The sequence below is a fragment of the Eumetopias jubatus genome, unplaced genomic scaffold, assembly GCF_037043125.1.
Source record: "Eumetopias jubatus isolate StellerSeaLion01/CBP00866 unplaced genomic scaffold, mEumJub1_p1.0 scaffold_7, whole genome shotgun sequence".
NCBI classification, from domain to species: domain Eukaryota; kingdom Metazoa; phylum Chordata; class Mammalia; order Carnivora; family Otariidae; genus Eumetopias; species Eumetopias jubatus.
In genome coordinates, this window is record NW_028274813.1 from 8,989,075 (window position 1) to 9,007,590 (window position 18,516).

The 18,516-nt window shown below is 49.5% G+C and overlaps 1 protein-coding gene and 1 pseudogene across 1 annotated transcript in view; one reads left to right on the forward strand and one right to left on the reverse strand.

The window, feature by feature from the left end:
• The window catches only part of TUNAR (transmembrane neural differentiation associated intracellular calcium regulator), a 32,722-nt gene that overhangs the window by 366 nt on the left and 13,840 nt on the right, over positions 1-18,516 (reverse strand). The window lies entirely within an intron of this gene.
• LOC114205064 (peptidyl-prolyl cis-trans isomerase A pseudogene) lies at positions 13,164-15,352 on the forward strand (annotated as a pseudogene).

The window sequence follows — 18,516 nt, forward strand, 5'->3', positions numbered from 1 at the left end:
CGCGCAGCCTGTCGATTTCAAGGATGGCTTTGACTGTCCTGATACTGGCAGGAAGAGATCAGCCAGGGGCTCCAGCTGGGGGGCCACCTACTCTTCTGAGCTTGTTCTCTCCCCATTTCCTTGAAGCAGAAACAGAGGCCACTGCACAGCAGTCGGGCATTCGGGAATTTCCCGTGCATTCACGTACAAGATCCCACCCAGGAAACGCACAGCTCTGCATCGGTACAAAGAAGACACACTAAACACAATACGCTATGGGAATGCTGGTTGCAGGGGGGGCAGGGGTGGCCGGGACCTGGGGAAGGTGATATCCTGGGACCAGAGGGCACGGCGAGGGGACGAGAAGACCACCATAAGAAACTTGCATAGCCTCTAGGAGGAGTAGAAATTGGTACAGCCATTCTGGAAAGTTCCCTGGAATTACCTAGAAAATCCAAGAGGCACATACTGTAAAACTGGGCGGGGCACCTGCTCTCCCAGGGGTAGACCCTAGAACAATCCCTGCCCCTGTGCACCTGGGGACTGGATGGGACACGCCTACAAGCTTTATGACAGCAGAGGGTCAGAAGCTACCCAAACGTGCACCAAGTATAGAACGGATGGACACGTGGTGGTCCGGGCACGAGACAGGCCTGGACACAATGGAATATTACACAGCAGTGACATGAACAAACTGAAGGTACAAGTGACAACATGGATGAAACCCCAACACATAATGCAGAATGAAAGGGCATAATGCAGAGGACTTTGTACAGGGTGAGTCAATGCATAAAGGCTTAAAACGGGCAAAACCAAAAATACGGTGTTTAGAGACATAGATTTTTTTTTTAAAAGATTTTATTTATTTATTTGAGAGAGAGAGTGTGTGTGTGCACAGAGGGAGAGTGAAAGGGAGAAGCAGGCTCCCCGCTGAGCAGGGAACCCCATGCGGGACTCGATCCCAGCACCCTGGGATCATGACCTGAGCCTAAGGCAGATGCTTAACAACTGAGCCACCCAAGCACCCCATAGATTTGGTGTTTATAGAAAGCAAGGGAATGATTAATGATTAAATTCAGGAGACAGGCGTCTCACAGGTAAGGACAAAGTAGGGGGCCATTTGGAGGGAGCACCAAGAGCCTTCAACACACTGGCTATTTCCCATTTGTTACGGTGGGTAGGGAACCCTCAGGTGTTCATTTTTATCATTACACTTTGAACTATATTCGTAGGTTTCAGATTTGTTTGCATGACGAATTTTGCAGTCACTAAAATCTTTCTTTGCAGTCACTAAAAAAAATAAAAGATTTTTTTATCTCATATTTATTATCTCTACGATAATAAACATGGTCGTCCAGGGGGAACTGGTGGGTAGCTGGAGGCTTCTGCACTTCCTCCTTCAGAGCCAGAAAGGGTTTCATGCTCTGGGGTTGTGATGGTTAATTTTGTGTGTCAATTTGACTGGGTCACAGGGTCCCCTGGCATTTGTCAAATACTATTCTGGGTGTCTCTGAAAAGGTGTTTCTGGATGAGATTAACATTTCAGTTGGTAGACGGAGTAAAGCAGGTGGCTCTTCCTAAAGTGGGTGGGCCACATCTAATCAGTTGAAGACACATATACAACAAAAGGGCTGAGTAGGAGGAATTTCTCTTGCCTGACTGCCTTTGAGCTGGGACTTCAGCTTTCCCCTGCCTTTGAATTCAAACTGAAACACTGGTTCTTCCTGGGTCTTGAGCTTGCTTGCCTTCGTACTGAAACTAAACCCGTTGGCTCTCCTGAGTCTCCGGGTTGCTGACTCACCCTGCAGATCTTGAGACCTGCCAGCCTCCATAATGACATGAGCCAATTCCTTAGAGTAAATCTCTTTTTATCTATATCTATCTATCACCAATCTATCATCTTTCTTACTGTTTCTGTTTTCTCTGGAGAACTGACTAATACAGGGGTCAAAAGATATCTCGGGGCCAATATCCAGGAAGGATCACAAACAGGAATCTAGGAAGGTGGGGGGGTGTGGCTGCAAAGTAAAATGTCTGCACGCCCCTTCCTCTGGGCACATGAACTCCTGAAAGGGCTGGGTCAGGGCATGCTAATCAAGTCTAGATTTGGAACACAGTATACGCAAGCAGACATCTGTGTAAAGGAGACAGGGGAATTAGTGGAAATCAGTGGAAACCAGGGGAATTAATGCAGCATGAATGTATGCACAAAGGAATGCATGAATGTCTTAAAGTGAAGTTTCATTTCATTCACAGCTTTGGTAGGCTGGACAGACCCAGGGTGGGATCCTACCCCTGCGGTTCAGCTAGGCAAAGCTTCCAAGGTGGATCTATTTGGTTTTCTTTTTCCTACTACAGTTTTTTAATGATGCATAACACACATACAGAAAAGTGCACAGACCTTGAATGCACAGCTTGACCAATGTTCACATCTGTTTAGCCAGCATCAAGATCAAGAAACAGAACCTTCCGGTACCCCAGAAGGCCCCCGTGGCACCCGATTTCATCTACTATCCTCTCTCCCTTCTCCCCACCCCGTGCCCGCAGAACCATAATCCTGACTTCTACACCTGAGGTTAGTTTCAAGTGTTTGTAAACTTTATACAAATAGAATCATACAGCATGTCCCCTTTTGAGTCTGTTTTTGCCCCCCTCAGTGTTCTGTGGGTGAAATTCACCTGTGGTGTTGTGTAGTTGCAGCTCATTCGTTCTTATTGAGAACAGTATCCCATAAACAGACTCACAATTTAGGTTTCTATCTACTGCTGATGGACATTTGGGTTGCTTCCAGTTTGAAGCCATTATGCTGCTCTGAACATTCTTGCACGTGTCTGCTGGCACACCTAAGTTTGCATTTTCCCCTATGTTTTAAACATATAAAATTTTTCAACATACAGCAAAAAAAAAAAAAAATTACAGTGAGCACACACACCATCTACATTCCACCATTAACATGTTACTCTACTTGCTTTATCAAATATCTATCCCTTTGTCTACCCATCCACCTCCCTTCTTGGGTGTATTTCAAAGTAAATTGCAAATATTATTACACTCCCCCTTAAATACTACAGCATGCGTATATTAACCAGAGTTCAGTATTTGTTTGCAATTTTTTCTTTTGACATAAAACTTCTATGTGTGCAATTTCCTATCGACCACCTACACCCAGGAGGGGAACTGCTGAGGCATAGGGGGGTGCATGCATACCAGTTTATTAGACAGTGCTAAATAGTTTCTCAAAGGGGTTGTGTCGGCTTGCTTGTTTTTGAGTGCTAGAAAGATCGCCTCTTTTCCTCTGGTGACTTCATGGCGCAGCCTCTGCAGGAAGTCATGAGAAAATACAAGTACTTCCAAACCCACTGTTTTCTCTGCTCTGGACAGACCTTATCCAAGTACCAGTTATCTCTTGGTGGGTTTCTTGCTTCTTGTAGTCTCTTTAGCTAGACCTCGAGCCTCGAGAGGGCAAGCTGCTGAACATCAGCCTCCCAGCACGGTGCCTGGCACGGGACAGGTGCTGGGAGAAGGGTGTGGAATGAATGAGTGGGTGCTGCGCAGGGATCTGGCATCTCCCTGTCTCTGCAGGGCAGCGAACAGATTGCCACGGTTGGTCTAAAGAGACGCAGTTAGTGCTGCCCTTAAAACCAAAGACCCATCATCACAGTCACTCAAGCAAAACCAAGTGCCTGTCACAGAGGCAGCTTGGTTTCAAGGCTTAATTTAGCCTCTTCCCTGAGTTAACCCGAGATAGCTCTGACTCAGGAGGAAGTGGAGGAGAATAATCAGGTCGACTGTGTTTACTTTCTGAGGACTCTGCAGCAGACCAAGGGCCCAGGAGAGGCCTTCTCTGCCCCAAGGAAGTTCTACTCCTAAGCCTGTTTCTACAGTGCTTGACTCATCAGCCTCCAGTTCCCTGGAGGAACCATGTCGGCCACGTAGCTGGATTGCCAAGGGAGCTACCGAGGGCTTCCTAGGAGAGAAGTGGTTGGAACATTCTTTTCTTTGGAGGAAGTTGTCTGGTGGCCAGAGTGTGAGGATAGAAAGCGGGAGATTAGCTTGGAAGCCACAGGAGTAATTGACGTGGGAGGGGAAAACAAAACCAAAATAAGACAGAAAGCCAAGGCCGGGGTTGGGCAATGTGTGACATGAAGTTTGCTGTTCAGGTATACGTTCACTCCCTCCCTCCCTCCATCACTGGATCCTCCCTGCAGGGACTCGGTGGGAGGGGAATGGGGAGTGACTGCTGATGGGAAAGGCACTTCTTTTGGGGGTGATAAAAAGGTCCTAAAACAGATTTTGGTGATGGTTGCACAACTCCGTGCAGATACTGAAACCACCGAATCATACACGTTAAACAGGTGAATTTTGTGGTTTACAGATTGTATCTTTTTTTAAATTTTATTTTATTAATGTTATGTTAATCACCATACATTACATCATTAGTTTTTGATGTAGTGTTCCATGATTCGTTGTTTGCGTGTAACACCCAGTGCTCCATTCAATACGTGTCCTCTTTAATATCCATGGGGGGTGAGAGAGATGGGGTGGCTGGGTGATAAGACATTAGGAAGGGTATGTGCTATGGTGAGTGCTGTGAATTGTGTAAGACTGATGAATCACAGACCTGTACCTCTGAAACAAATAATACATTATATGCTAAAAAAAAAAAAAACGAAGAAGAAGATAGTAGGAAGGGAAAAATGAAGGGGGTTAAATCGGAGGGGGAGACGAACCATGAGAGACTATGGACTTTGCAGATTATATCTTAATGAAGATTTATTTTAAATTATTTATTGAAAATGTAAAAATATCTCAAAAGTCTATTTTATTTTATTATTTTTAAGATTTATTTATTTATGTACTATAGAGACAGGGAGAGAGAGAGAGAGAGAGAGTGCATGCACACACACACAGGGGGAAGAGCAAAGGGAGAGGGGGAGAGTCTCAAGCAGACTCCCTGCTCAGCATGGAGCCTGAGGTGGGGCTCAATCTCATGACCCTGAGATCATGACCTGAGCTGAAACAGTCAGATGCTCAACCGACTGAGCCACCCAGGCGTTCCACAAAAATCTATTTCAAAAGGTTAGCATGTGCAATAGTATCTGAAAGAAAGTATCTAGAAATAAATCTAACAAAAAATGTGTAAAATCTTTATAAAGAATATCAGAAAACTTTACTAACAGACACAAAATTAAACCAATATAAAAAGGGAGACGGGGGCGCCTGGCCGGCTGTCGGTAGAACATGTGACTCTTGTTCTCGGTGTTGTTGAGTTCAAGCCCCATGCTGGGTGTAGAGATTACTTAAAAATAAAATCTTAAAAAAAAAAGGGAGCTATACCATCTTCATGGAGTGTAAGATTCCATATCATGAAAGCACCAGTTCCCTCCCAAGGTGATCTACAGATTTCATTTATTTATTTGAGAGAGAGAGAATGAGAGAGAGAGAGAGAGCACATGAGGAGGGGAGGGTCAGAGGGAGAAGCAGACTCCCCGCCGAGCAGGGAGCCTGATGCGGGACTCGATCCCGGGACTCCAGGATCATGACCTGAGCTGAAGGGAGTCGCTTAACCAACAGATTCGCTGTAATTCCACTCAGTTTCTTCGAGGTTTCTGATGTTATTTGACAGGCTGATTCTAAAATGTGTATCAAAGTGCAAAGGGACTAAAGAAGAATGACGTAGGGGGATGTGCCTCAAAAGGCATCAAGAATTATGATGCTGCTTTAGTAATGACATCTTAGACAAATAGGCCAAAATAACAGAAACAGAGCTTCACGTGCATGGACAGTGCTGATCAGAGGGAGGAAATGGGTTTTTGGATAAATAGTGCTGGAATAATTAAGTAACTGGGGGGGGGGAATGGAATCTCGAACTAGTAGTTCATCCATTCCTGATGGATTACAGACAACTGTGAAAGGGAAAACTGAAGAACTTTTAGAAGACAATATAAGTGACCATTTTCATGATGTTGTGGTAGAGGTTATCTTAATAAGACATAAAAGCTCAAGCTGTAAGAGAAAATATTAATAAAGCCAATAACATTAAACTGAATGTTTATCAAAAAATAGCATAAAAACATGAAGAGTTAAATCACCAACCGGGATATACACATATCCTATGTATATCATATGTACTATGTATATCATACATGTCATGGTAGAGTCAAGTCAGTAAAGAAATGCTAAACTTCCAGTAGAAAACTCGGCAAAAAACATGTTCAGGAATTTCTCAAAAGAGTGAATAACTATAAAGACGCTAAACCTCAGTAATCAGAAAAATGCTAGGAGCTACCACGCAACAGCCATCAGATTGGCAAGAACTAAAAGATCCAACAAACCACCCAACGCTAACAAGACTAAGACTCTGAGGCAAGAGAACAGGCTGGTTGCTGTCACTCTGGACAACAGGATGACATCATCTTGCAAAGCTGAACATACTCAGACCCTGTGACCCCCCCATCCCACCTCTGGGCACCCACCTGCACCTATGTACCAGGTTATGCAGCCCAGAATGTTCATGAACAGCGTGAGTGACATGCTGGAGACGACACAAATGTCCATCCCCGGGGGCCTGGACCTACTGTCCTATTTATACATGGCAATTACGTACAGCAGTGAAAATGCCAGAACACACATGCATGGGTCGTTAACACAGCGTGACAAGAAAAGGCATACCACCAAAGATGCATGAAGGGTGTTTCCCTTTATAAGAAGTTCAGGAACACGCAAAATCCAAAAATATGTTGTCCAGAGATACAAATGTGATAAAGTTACAAGGAAAAGCGAGACACTCATAAACACAAAGGCCAGGCAACCAGTATAGTGTGAGTGGAGAGGGGCAGTGGATAGGGTCGGGGCAGGCGCTCAGGGAACCCCAGAACTACTGGTAATAGTTCTGAAGCTAGATAGTGGCTACATGAGTGTTTGTTCTTTGTACTTTACATTTTTAAAAGATGCTTCTGTTAACGAATAATAATAAATCAATTAATGAAATCATAAGTATGACAATGGAATAACTTACTAATAGTAAAACAATACTGATGAAAACAGATTAAGAATTAATCCCCACTACGGGGTCATCATGGCCACAGCTCCAGAATGAGCCTCCATGGGCTGCCGCCTGAGCGCCTAGAGCCAACATGACTTCTGTCCTTTTTCAGATTCTGTTCACCATTCCTTCTATCCCATAAGCAACCTTGTACAACCACCCTGAAAAATAGCGCGGTTTCGCTGAAGGCAGTCAGAACCCGTTTCTTATCGTTATCAGCCGTTTACAATTTACAACCACGAACTTTCACTCACGCAGAAGACACATCCAAGTGTATTTTGTTTGCTTCCTCATTTGACCTTTGAATCCCCCCTTAGACGCGCTCCATTAAGTGCTTCCCGAATACCTCCCGTGGCTCTGGGACTTTGCACAGTCAGGACAGCTCATTCCACCTGCTGACAGCTCCGCTTTAAAATGGCACATCCCTGCTGTAGCCTGTGCCCGCTGGGACCACGGGTATAAGTTGGAACCAAACAAAAACACACCGTCATTGTCCTCTGCAGGCCAACACTCAGGTTTTGAAAAGACGAAATGGCAACTCTGGCCTCAAATACATGAGGGATCCAATCCTGGCTCTGGGAGGCCCCCCAGCTGAGTGACTGGAGCAAGCCACTTCGGCTCCCTGAGACTCTGTCTCCTCATCTGTGAAGTGGGAGGAATCATTAGCTTGTAGGATTAGAGATGAAGGCTGCGAACCGCCTAGCTGCTTTTCGCCAGCCAAGCACCCCCCATGCCCTACCTGTCCCTGGGCCCTTCCCCAGCATGATCCCCATCCTGGAAAGGCCCCTCCTAAAATCCCAGCACGTGTAAGGGAAATGTTACTCCAGGAAAGGCTTCCCCACCCCAAAGGGGACAGGCCACCCCCTCCGTCATTCCGCCGCAGCACGCCCACCGGCGCTGCCGAGAGCCACATCGGCTTTGGGGCCCCCACGCCATGCTGTGGATGCATGATGCCGTAAGCCCCACCTAGCACCCTTCCTCTCGGAGCAAAGTGGGCGTGTTTCGAAGCCCAAAACAGGACTGTGTATTTGGATCATGTTGCATTTCTCCTGGCTGACTTCTGCCCACTGTGCCACCCTTTCTTTTTTTATTTGTTTATGTGAGAGAGAGCACAAGCAGGTGGAGAGGGAGAGGGAGAAGCAGGCTCCCCGCAGGGTCCTGGCACCGAGTGCGCCCTCTACTGGTGTGGGGCGTCCCCTCCTTGCTTCTCTCGACACCAACTTCCCAGAGCCATACTTACTAAGAGCCAAAGAGCTCCCTTCAACAAGCTACTCCGTGGTCAATAAGAAACAGAAGATGAAAAAACCATGGGATTTTGACCTACCGAACATGGCACTGCAGTTAGATGTGATGGTGACAGAGCCCGAGTGGCAGGGAGAAGGACGCCCGCGCTCTGAGAAGGGCAAAAACCACAGGTTACGGTTCAGGTCCGCTTAGGGCTGGAAATCATATTGTTAAAGCCTCACTTGTACAGGAGAAAATCCAGAAATCTCCGGGAAAGCAGTTAACGTTATTTTACTTTTCTCATGTTCAAAGCACACATATACGTCCATAAAAATAGGAAGACTCCTAATGCTTCCTCTCTCCTACGGTCCTTGGAAAACCTCACCACCCCAGGGCCAAGAAAAGTCGTCTGATGACAGCGTGCCAGGGGGCATCTCTGGGTCACCTCCCGCTGCTCGAGAAGTGGGAATTTGAGCCAGAGAGGGGGCGCTGCCGTGTGTGAGAAGGGTCCAACGGCCTTTCCGTAACTGAGCAGAGACCTTCAGGCAGAAAGGAGTCAGCTTTCACTGAATTCTAGTAGAAACTTATTTTTCAAAATAATGCCTGTCTGGGGGTGCCTGCGCGGCTCAGTCGGTGAAGCGCCGGACTCTTGATTTCAGCTCAGGTCGTGATCTCAGGGTCGTGAGGTCGAGCCCTGCATCGGGCTCTGCGCTCAGAGGGGAGTCTGCTTGAGGTTCTCTCTCCCGGTCTCCCTCTGCCCCTCCCACTCATGCTCTCTCTCTCTAAAATAAATAAATCTTTTAAAAAAATATTTTTTATTTGACAGAGACAGAGAGAGAGGGAACACAAGCAGGGGGAATGGGAGAGGGAGAATCAGGCTTGCCGCTGAGCAGGGAGCCCGATGCGGGGCTCCATCCCAGGACCCTGGGATCATGACCTGAGCCGAAGGCAGACGCTTAACGACTGAGCCACCCAGGCGCCCCTAAAATAAATAAATCTTAAAAAAAAAATAACGCAGTCTGGGGACTACATCTGTGCTGAAAGGTACCATACAGGCCAAACAAGGGAAGAGACCATGCCATCCAAATTCCTTCCGTGACTCGCCGACTGTGTTCTTTCTCTGGAGCAGCTCAGGCTCAGCTGCAATTCCGTCTCGAGAACACTTCCACCTTTGGGATGAAGAGGATGCACTCTGATCCTCTTTATGAGGATGAGCTCCTGCTTAGAAATTCAGAAACCCTGGGTGACCAATCGAACGGATACAGCAGGAACTTCTTCCCAGAGAAGAGACCTCAGTGGTCACCTACAACACAGCGCCCCTCGGGAATCCGAGGCCCGGGCTGCCAACAAATACCCCGGAACACTCGTGCTGATCCAAGCTCCGGGCTAAGCCCCAGGCAAACGCCAGTAGAAGATAAGTCCTTTGGCCGTCCACGACCCCACGGCCCCATCACTCTGGCGATGTGAGCCCAGGGCACTGGGGGGCAGAGAGAATGCAGGAGCCCCAGATAGAGGGGATTGTTCCTGGAAGATGGGCAGTGCTGAAGCTGAGATGTGAAGGTCCAGGCAGGACTCGCTCAGTGATGGTGGTGGTGGGGGGGGCACGCAGTCAGGAGGCGAACAGGTGCAAAGGACAAGCAGAAGCGTGGAAGGCAGCTGCCAGTCGGGGCGATGAAGTATCATGGCGAGCGTGGGCACAGCGGAGGCTGCAGAAGGAAGAGGAGGCCGGAACGGGGCCTCTTGCAAACCAAGCAGAAGCCTTTGGTATTTATCCAGTAGGCGAGATGCGCTCATGATGCGCACTTCATATTTATTTCCTCAATGGTACTTGTACACGTGTAGACTCTTTGGTATGCCTCAGATACTTCATCCTCAGTTTAAAAAACCCATTTAGCCCCTAAAATACCAAGCTGCACTAAGTAAAAGCTGGTGACCTGCTCTCCCAGAAGGAACATTTGGCTCAGGTGGCCTCTAGCTCTACCCACCATTCCACAGGGAGGCCTTGCTCCTTGCCATCTGGGGCCTTGGGAGATCCGCTGGGAGCCTCCCTCCAAGGAACAGGTGCCCTGCACTGGGGCGAGGTCCTGGGCAAGTGCTGGGCTTGTCTTCAGAGCACAAACTCCTCCACGTGTCCCCGTGCCCAGCCCAGGGGACCACAGGAGACCTGAGTGCCCCTGATGGCTACTAAGGGGGTGGCAGCCACGACAGCCCCGGGGACCGGAATTTACTCCCACGAGTTCCAAAGAGTCACTGAAGACAAAGGACACTGGTAAAGCATTGAATTGGCTCAACAAAAGTTCATGATTCTTCTTCTTAACAAGTAGAGTGCTGTCCCTCATGAATTGCTGAGATGTTGCTGGATCTACCTGGGCACGTGAGGCCGATCTCTGTCACGTTGTGGCTGGTAGCTGCTTCTCTAGCTACACATGACTGTAGCCCCCATGGCTGCTAATGAGTAAGCACACGGTACGGGCCAAGCCCCAGACCATTCAGCCAGCCAGCCACTCTCTAGATATTTATCCAGCACCTACTATACTCCAGGTCCTATTCTAGAATATTGGGATATTGGAATACAGATAAAAATGAGTGTTCTTCCTGCTTTAGAGATAAGGAATTAAGACTCAAAATAATGACTGAACACCTACAAGACCCCAGGCAGTATTGCAGGGAGCAGGGAGAAAGCAGCGAATAAAACAAAGAACTCATCAAAAACGGAGTCGAGATTGAACTCAGCAGTCGATTCTGCCACTGACGTGGCCCACCTCCTGCCCGCCCTCGAGTGCCCCCCACACCCCTTGCTACCATCCTCCCACCCCCTACCCCCGCTGAGCTTCTGCCACCGTGCCTTCGCTCACGCTCCCTTCTTGGCTTGGACAACTGCCGCTCATCCTTCCAGTCTCAGCTCGGTTGGCAGCATCTCCAAGGACCCTCCTCCTGATTTTGGGAGGCTTGCAACAGGCTGCATCTGAGCATCTTCTGACTGATTCGGTAACTAAATCTAGAGCCTTCCCCACCGAACTGTGAGCTCCTCAGGAGGCGGCAGGCCTGGGTCTGATTCATCTCCATGTCCCCCTGCCCCCGTGCCTGGAATACCAATGGTGCTCAGTGTATTAAGTAAGTGAGCCTGGGGAGCCCAGCTTCCAGGTCAGGGGAGGGAAAGTCGTGGGAGGCAGCAGAGCGGATGGCAGCAACACTCCAGACCACCCAGCTGGGCCTCACAAGAAAGCAGTGAGGGGAACCTGTGTCAAATGAGACACCCTCTTTCCCGACTCTCCAAGCAGGGGTAGGCCAGGGCTGGCAGGCTGGGCTAGTGAGTGTGTGGGAGGGGTGGCTGGGGGTGGGGATGTATGGTGGGGAGACCAAGCGGTCATCAGCCCTGAGGCCAGGTCAGAAGGACCGCTCCTGCCCCAGCAGCTCCCGGCCTCTTCCTTCTCTTGAGAGCCAAGTGTCACACTCAAGAGCCCTGATCAGAGTGGGATCCGCCTTCCTGCTCTGCCCCTACATGCGAAAGAGCCTGCGTAAACCTCCCTGGACTCCATTTGTCCATGTGAACAAGGAGAGCAGGGACCCAGATGAGAAGGTACAAGGACCCTCGCTAGACTTGCTTCGTTCTCCCTCGCCTTGAAGTCTGATGCAAAGGAGGCTAGTTTACTGTGTGTGGAGTAAGAAAAGTTTAAATACTGATACAAAAGGAGAAAAAACAGCTCCCTGTGCTAACACTTAAGGGTAAATGAATCAGTATTTCCCTTGCTCAGATGCAAACACATTTTTTCAGTTTTCGGAAAACTGAATTATATTAGCCTAGTCTTCCCCAAGGAGCACAAATCTGAGGTAGCTCTGTGGCAAGGCTGCTGAAACCAAGCAGCGAAAACAAGGCTCAGGCTTGTGGTCTGGTCCTCCAGCACTACCACCAATGTCACACCCGCCTGCTATGTGCCCACTTGGCCATGGCCCCCACTCCATTGGCCAGTAGACTCCAACCCCGATTCCCAGGACCAGCAGGAAGTAGGAAAGGAGCCTGGGACTCTGGAGAGCTAGATCTGAGTTCTTGTTGGGCCCCAGGGAGCTGCCTCACTGAAACACACAATCTCCCCGCCCCCCAGGTCCTCACCTGTAGTTGACTGAGAATAGACACAAACTGTTGACTTTCAGCAAGAGACAAATATTTTCTAACAGTTCAACAAAAAGCCTACCGGAAGGCAATTGGACAGCCTCCAACAAAACTACGTATGCGTTGCCTGCCAACGTAGCACCCCCACTCCTTGGACTCTACCATGAAGAGAATCCCCAGCTCTACAATACACCTGCAAGCTTATTCACCGAAGCGTTGTCTGTAAACGGAAAAATACAGGAAGCAGCATAAATGCCCAGACATCGGGGAGTGGTTGAATAAACTCTGGTCCTACACACAATAGAGCACTCTGCAGCTGCAAAGAAGGCAGGTGTGATATGAACAGATTTGGAGAAAATTCCACGACACAGCATTCCATTTGAAAAGCAAAGAGTGAAGAGTATTTACGGTACTACCATTCACATAAGAAAGGGCGACAAAATACACAACTTGCTCTGTGTACAACAAGAGTCAATTAGATATGGAACTGACTGGCTCCCTAGAGGAGGTGAGTAATAAGGGGTTGGGGTGGGGGGGGCAGGACTGGAACAGAGGGAGTGACACGTCTCAGAGAAGATCTTTCAGTACAGATCTGACTCAGAAGCATTGCAATGTTCATGTGACCTTCATTTACCCCTACACACAGGACGATTATCACCAACCAAATGTGAGGGAAACCCAAAGTCAAGTATAAAGACCAACAAAGGTACCAAGCCATTACAGATACATGGCGTGCCCACACAGAAGGGGGTGGGAAAGGAAAGCCCTCACCTCAGAGACTCTGGAAACAGTATCTTGACCAAAATGGGGAAGGCCAAAGACAAAACACCGAACACAGATGCGGTCACCGATGAGGCAAGTGTGTCTCCCAAGGGTGTGGGTTAGCAGTTCGGCACACACGCATACTCGAATTAAGTGAACATATTTTAGCTATAAAATATATTTTATATATTTCCACATCTGGGGCTTTCTTCCTAGGACCAGGCTTCTGGCTCTGCAGGCTCTGCGAGTTCCTATCTCAGAAACCTGCTTGGCAATCCGGGGTCTGGGCTGTTGACTCTTGTGCCCATCCCCTGTCCTCCAGGGACACATGTTCTACTCCAGGACCCTGTCTGTTCTGCTCCTGAAGCTGGGGGTTCAAGCCACATGCCTTCCCGAGTCCTGCCTGTGTCCACCTCACCTCTCCCACACCTGTTCCCCTTAGCTCAGCACATCTTCTGGCGTGTTCCCCCTTCTCGGTACCCCGCGCACCCTAAATGTCAACTGCTTGCCTGGCCTCCATCTGTGTGCCGGGCTTTTTCCCAGCTTCCAAAAGAAGCAGGTCCCCGTCTAAGCCAATCCCCGAGGCTACGCGGCCTGTCTCCAGGTACGTGAGGCAAGGCCCCAGATCCATTCTAACGGACTTAGCAGAACCTACGTTACGTGGGAGTGAGCTGTCAAACACGTTCAGACCCCACAGGGCCGGCCAAACCCCTCCTCCCCAGCTGCGGTGATTACAGAGGACAGCAGATCTCCTGACACTCTCTATCGAGAGGCAAGCATCTGTGTCCCCTCCCCTCGGGTGACAGCATACAGGGGCAGTGGCCCCGGGCAGTGTCTGGGTCTGGCCGGAACAGGCTGGCAACTTTCACCTCCTGTCTCTCAGAGCGGGCGCACTCCGGGGGGAAGCCAGTCACCACATGAGAAGTCCGCCCAGCCTGGGACTGCCTGCTACGAAGAAGCCCAAGCTGGCCCCCTGGACGGGAGCATGGAAAGAGAGATGTCCCTGCGGGAAGTCTTCAGCGCTCCTGCCCCGGCCACCGGCTGCCTCCAGGGCAAGACGGCCCCACGTTGGAGCTGGCCGGCTGAGCCCATCCACCGCCCAGGACCACGAGAGAGGATACTGACTTTTGTCTCAAACCACTGAGTGTTGGGTTGGCTTGTTAACACAAGAGGCAACAGGACCCTGACTGAAAGAGCCTTTCGTTGGAGATGCTGAAGGAAAGGTTTTTCTTCTTCAAGCAGAAACAAGCGCTTCCAGCAGAATCTGACAGATAGACATGTCGACAGACCCTTTGGGGGGAACAGCAAAGATTATGAACATTCTCATCTGTACAATGGGGGTCATGATTCCCCGAGGAATAGGCTGAGCCCTGTGTGAGCCGGACGAGGGGCGGAGCTGGCTGCACCTGTGATCACATCCCCGCGGGTCACTCAGTTCCGAGTATTGACAGATCCCGAGGATCAAGAAAGGTCTCTGGAGGCCTTGCAGACGCCACCGACCCGGAGCCGCCTTCGCCGCCCAGCCACAGTCAACCCCACCGTGTTCTTCGATATCGCCATGGATGGCGAGCCCTTGGGCCGCGTCTCCTTCGAGCTATTTGCAGACAAAGTTCCAAAGACAGCAGAGAACTTCCGTGCCCTGAGCACTGGGGAGAAAGGATTTGGTTATAAAGGTTCCTGCTTTCACAGGATTATTCCGGGATTTATGTGCCGGGGGGCGGGGGGGACTTCACACGCCATAACGGCACTGGAGGCAAGTCCATCTATGGGGAGAAGTTTGATGATGAGAATTTCATCCTGAAGCACACGGGTCCTGGCATTCTGTCCATGGCCAACGCTGGACCCAACACGAACGGTTCCCAGTTCTTCATCTGCACTGCCAAGACCGAGTGGTTGGATGGCAAGCACGTGGTCTTCGGCAAGGTCAAAGAGGGCATGAACATCGTGGAGGCCACGGAGCGCTTTGGGTCCAGGAACGGCAAGACCAGCAAGAAGATCACCATTGCTGACTGTGGACAGATCTAGGAAATCCGACTCGTGTTTTATCTTAACTACCAGACCATTCCTTGTGTAGCTCGGGAGAGCACCCCTCCACCCCCACCTGCTCGAGATATCCCAGAATCTCTGTGCTCTTGCTGCAGTTCTGCGGGCTCCATGGTTCCTTCTCCCCAGGTCTAGCTGGATGGCAGAGTTCAGTTGATGATGATGAAATAAAACCTAAACCACAGAAAAAAAAAGAAAGGTCTCTGGATTTCAGGTCTGGTCGCCCCTCACACGGACGACCCTGCTTGGCCGTGTCATCATCCCTCTCTTCCTGCTCGTGAGCGATCTGGGCCACGGTGGAGGCGGTTCGAGGAGCCTCTGGGCTACTGGATACTTCCTGGGGGGCAGGCAGTGTTCAGAGCACTTCATATGCACAGGCAATTTGAATCCTCACAATGGACAAAGAGGGGATGGTGCTATCACCATCACACTGGGGCCAAAAGGCAGAGGGAGGGACCTCCCCTGGCAGGTCCCACAGCCGGCAGGTGTAAGAGAGCTGGGATTCGAACCCACACATCCGGACCGGGCCCACACTCCCAGGGGCCCTGGTGTATGGCTTCCTGGCGAGCGGCCACAAACTTCCCTTCTTTCATCCCTGAGCCTGATTCCTTGTCTGCAAAATGGGATGATAACACCCACCTGGTAAATGCAGTATGGACCACGTGAGACATTCACGGTGCCTGGTGCATATTTCTCCCTCTCTCTCTACCTGCACTCTTTACAGCTCAAAGTTGCAAAGGAAGCATGTTTACTAAGAAAATGTGCGGTCCTTTTTTTTTTTTTTTTATTTCCAAGGTCCCACAAGGGAAAAGATCATCCTTTTTAAGGAAATCCAACTTGAAGACCTTGATCAGATCAGAACTAGAAGCTGAACAAGGGTGAAGGAAGGCGGACTCCCCCCTTAGCAATATGGAAGCATCAGTTTTTATTCCTTAACCCCCAAGCTCCGGGGTGAGACATCCAACTAGAAAATGGAAGGGACGTGGCCAGAAAGTCCTTCCAAGAAGCCCGTCCCATGATTCCCTGATACTCTTGCGTCCCCGTTTCTAAACCCCGGGGAGATCCCAGAGTTTCGGAACAGCTCCTGTAATTGAGATTTCTTAGCACTCATGTCTTGCTGAGCAAATGGCTCAGCTGGCTAGCTGTGGATCAACAGTCTGTATTTCATGAATATTTTTCTTTGGAGGGCTGTACCCATCAACATTTCACTGACTTGGGAGCATTTGCATTTTAATGTGATTTTTTTCGGCACAACCAGACAGCTGGGTGGGTTTCCCCCTCTCCTGAGATCCAAAAACCTCATCTCTGCATATGGATCTCTCCAAGCGTGTTTGTGTCCAGGCTGGAAACTGCATCCATCTGAATGATAGCATTTTTGAAGAAACAGCTACTGACGTACAGAGAAAAATCAGGGTTACAATTTCAATCCTATGCTTGTCCAAAATGAACACGGGAAAAAAATCGTTTTAAATGGATTTTGCTATAAGGTGTCATTTCTGAAAAAATATACATGATGCAGCTTCCGCCTACCTATCCACATTCTTACTTCCCTTCTTAGTCACTCCCGTACCAATTAGACCAGCATCCTCTATTTTTTTCGGAAAATACCACCCCAGGGTCTTTGCACTTGCTGTCTCCACTCTGAGAATACATGTTGCTCCAACTTTTGTGCTGACTTGCTCTTTCCTAGCATTCAGGCTTTGCTCAGACATCGTATCATCAGAAAGCCTTGCTGGCCACTCTGTCGATAAAGGTCCCCCCGTTCTCACTCTCCATCCATGTGCCCTACTTTACTTTCATCAAAGTGCTGAGCACAACTTGAAGGTACATTATTTTTTTCACCATTCCTCCCCCCTTTGAAGATAAGCCACGTGACGGCAATCTTGTCCTCTGAGGGAGACCCAGCACCATGCGTACTGCAGAGACAGTAAGCTATTTTTTGAGGGAATGAGTAAGTGCCCATTTTCCAGAAGAGGAAACCGTGGCTCCCTGAGGGCAAGTGATTTGTTCACGATGGCACAGCCAGGAGCGGGGGGCGTCAGCTCGTGGGTTGTCATGAGCTCAAATCGATCAGATTAACTCCTACATTCTACACTTGCGTAATTTACTTTTCCTGACTCCATCCAAGCACACTGGCTCATCCGACGTCTCCCCTACCGTCTCCCTGGGGCCTGGTGCCCAGAAGACACTGGAAAATGCTGGCGGAAGGAGGTCTCCATGCACGAACAGAACCCCTCACCCCTGCTCTTCCTGTCTGACTCCTCACAGAACGCTCAGCCCGTCCTGTGATGGTCCTGTCACGTGACTGCCCAGATTTTGGCCGCGGCACCTTGGGGGGCTGCTCAGATCCCCGTCTCCCGCAAAGCAGACTCTGGGCAGCGCTGGCAGTGGGTAGGTTCTCAGCCCAGCCAGACAACAGCGCATGCTTATTTGTCCGCTAAGCACAAGACTTCTGGAGCGATTTCTTGGATCACCTCCCAGCATCTCAAACATTATGTCAGAGAATAGAAGAGGAATCGATAAGTGATCACTGAAATAAGAAGGGAAAAATATGCTCTTCAAAGATAGGTAAATAAAGAAGACCAAAAAAAATTAATAATAATAAAGAAGGAATCACAAAGCACTTATAAAGCACATGTCCTCATTCTTGTCTAACCACACAGAAACGGGCCACACTTTCCCTCCATGAGCCTCTGTTTGCCTGTCCATAAAATGGGGATTTGTGCCAGGTGGGCTCACTCTTTCTAAGGGGCTGCTTCTCTCCCTTTTGCTATTGTCTGTTAATGCCAACAGTGCAATCCAGCACCATTCACCTTCCGAACTACTCACTACCTGGGGTCCTTAGCCACTTGTAAGACGTGGTAACAGGCCACCTGGATTAAGTGCTTACTGTGTCCTTGGCACTGTGCCCACCACCTGTCCCGGCCAGCTCATTTACTCCCTGGCACGGCCCTGTGCATGAGGTAGGGACTGTGCCCTGCACCAGACAAGAAACCCATCTGCCTTCTAGTGGCAAACCCCCCGCTGCCCGGGCTCTTGCCCCCTCACAGGCTCCACCCAGAAACACCAACTCCCGCTGCTGCCAAGACTTAAGACTCAGCCGAGAGCAGCAACTAGGTCTTAACCACTTCTGCATCCTCCACACCCCCAGCCCTGAGCAGGTCTACGCTTACAGGAAGATTTTATAGACGTTAGCTGAGCAAATGAGGAAAAACCAAGGACAAATAACAGCTCCCAGTGAATGCCTCAGTCTCAGATCCTCTGGGATAGGAGGGGCTTCCTGAAGCTGGCGGGGGGGGGGGGGGGGGGGGGGAGGGGCGGACTGCTCTAAATGTCTTTAAGTGATTTTACC